Source organism: Ursus maritimus, unplaced genomic scaffold, assembly GCF_017311325.1.
Source record: "Ursus maritimus isolate PB19 unplaced genomic scaffold, ASM1731132v1 scaffold_13, whole genome shotgun sequence".
Lineage (NCBI taxonomy): Eukaryota > Metazoa > Chordata > Mammalia > Carnivora > Ursidae > Ursus > Ursus maritimus.
In genome coordinates this window covers 23,843,616-23,846,152 of record NW_024423675.1, presented here as the reverse complement: position 1 = coordinate 23,846,152, position 2,537 = coordinate 23,843,616, and positions in this window count along the sequence as shown.

The following is a 2,537-nucleotide window of genomic DNA, read 5'->3' as shown; positions in this document are numbered from 1 at the left end:
TGCTTGTATTAAGGACAGGCAGGAATTTTTCCCCGGGGTAAGAATGTTATGAACAACAAGGCCAACAAACTACCTCCTCGCAGACGTAAGAATGGGTTTTGTGGGGCTTTTTCATAGGGCAGGCCTCAGTGTGAGCAGATGGCATCTGGCCAAAGCTCAGTTTAGTCATGGCAAGTTGGTGAGCCTGAGTCACTACTCTGCCTCTTCTTATCTGCTGGGTAGACGAGAGCGTGACTCAAAGCGCTCAGGAGAGGAAATGAAAGCAGACAGGCTAGGTATCCTAGTTTGACCATAAGCAAACACCTAGCTCCTCACCTACAGGAAATGTAAGCCAACTAAGAGTCATAGTCTACCCAGAGAGGAAGAAAGTATGTCTATAAAATTAATTGAGTTCCAGAGAAGATACATCGTGGCATTACATTCTTATGTGCAATCTTTACTAGGCAATAAATAATGCCTGGAGTGTAGTTGGCCCCTCCTAAGATGTGGAAAGGCCAGGTCCGGCCTAGAGCACACCACTTGCTAACATTTAGATCTGAGCCTGGAAATGGTAGGAAATACAGAATTACTGTTGCCCGACATTTGAGTTCAAGAATATACTTTTAATTCAATAACATCAAGACGACTTTCCAAGAAATAAAGCTATGTTTTCTATGGCAACTGTCAGGCAGAAAGAGTTTCGAAAATGTCTTAGGTGTTCTGTTTATTTTTAAATCTCTTTAGGATATCTCATTCCCAGAGCCTCAAATTCCTAAGGGCAGCATCTTAATCTGACATTTCATTTGCGGTCTCTGCTTCTTAGTCTTGGTTGGGAAAGAGATTCTGACTTGGGCAGTGTTTTTCAAAACATCTGTGGCAAGGACCAGAGTATTTCCTTCTTCCCCCTGTCTGTCATGAACTACTAATTTTATAAAATCTAATGAAAACGAATGACTAGAGAAATGATCATGTGGTTGGATATTGTGGTAATGTCAAATTGTTAGAAAAAAATTCTGGGGCGCCTGGGAGGCTCAGTTGGTTAAGTGACTGATTCACGGTTTTAGCTCAGGTCATGATCTCAGGGTCATGGGAAGGAGCCCTGCACTGGGCTCCACGCTCGGTGTGAGTCTGCTTGAGATGCCCTCTTTCTCTGCCCCCCCCCCCACTCAGGTGCATGCGGGCACTCTCTCTCTCTCTTTCAAAATTAATAAAAATTTTAAGAAATTTTCTAAATGCTTACTCTCAGTTTCTGTATTTGTCTCTCTGAGGACTCACAGTTTGCAGATGGGCTTGAAGTATCTGGGCTCCATCCCAGAGGAGCATGGCTCCAGCTTACCTGATACTGTTCAAAGTCAGATTCTAGTTGGTGTGTGATCAGACTGAGAGGCTGTTTGGCTTAATATCTTCTGACAGTTTTAGCTCACCTTCCTGTCCATTTAGAAGGTGTTATGCGGACTAGCACATGAGAAGATGGTTGTAAGGCAGCTACTAAGGCCAGCGCTGGCTACATAATGCGTGGGGTTCAGTGCCAAGTGAAAATATGGGGCTCCTTACGCAAAACTATTAAGAATTTCAAGACAGTGACAACAGAGCACTAAACCAAATGTGGAGCTCTTCTGAAGGCAGGGCCTGTGCAATTGCACAGGTCATGTGCATATGACGTTGCCCCTGAATACGGTCCTCAAATTGCTCTCACTGAATTTAGCCCCTGAGCAAGACGCCAGGTGCCTGCACTGCACACGTTCTAAGGGGCGTCCTAGTGCAACTGATCCTGGTGTCCACTTGGGCCTGTGTGGTATCTAAATTCAAAGGCGCTGTTGTGGACAGAGTTGTCCCTTAACACGTGTGCACGACCTACAAAACCACAAAAATATGACCAACAGTCCTTTTCACATTGCATTCCAGTGAAGCCAGGTCTGCCTTAGGGCCTACTATTTATATAATTCCAGGTTCTTAGCCCTTTTACAGGGCACTTACTTAAAACTGGCTCTTGGTTTTCTCTGGGATCTGAATGCCAGGGCAACAGGGGTAAAAAAAAAAATGATTATCTTGGTGGCAAGTGCCAAAATTATTTTTAGGGACCAAACTTGTTTGTTTTTTTCTTTCTTTATGAACAAAGTTAAATGGGCCATCAGGATGTGAAAAAAGGGTCCCAGTTTCAGTCTGGAAGGTTAGGACAGGGGGAAAAAAAAGAAAAAGAAAAAAAGAAGGCTTTTTATGTACACTGGCATTTACAATTCGATTTTGAGTGTTTTAATTGCTGTAAGGCGGACTTGTTCTATCCATGTTTTCTAACCTTTAATAAAGTCAGCTACACACATACATGTCTTGTGTGATAATCTTTTCTCTTTTCTTTTCTTTTTTTTGGTCAAATAAGGGGGGCCGTTGTGGAGTCCATGAGGTAGACGACAGAAACAGCGCATGCAGGGCAGGGCAGCATTAAGTCAGCAAAACGCAGTGAACAAGAACCCGGGCTCTAGAGCCAAGCTGCCTGCGCTTGAACGTCAAACCCACACTTACCAGCGCTGTTATCTTGGGAGCCTATCACTTTCTCTGTG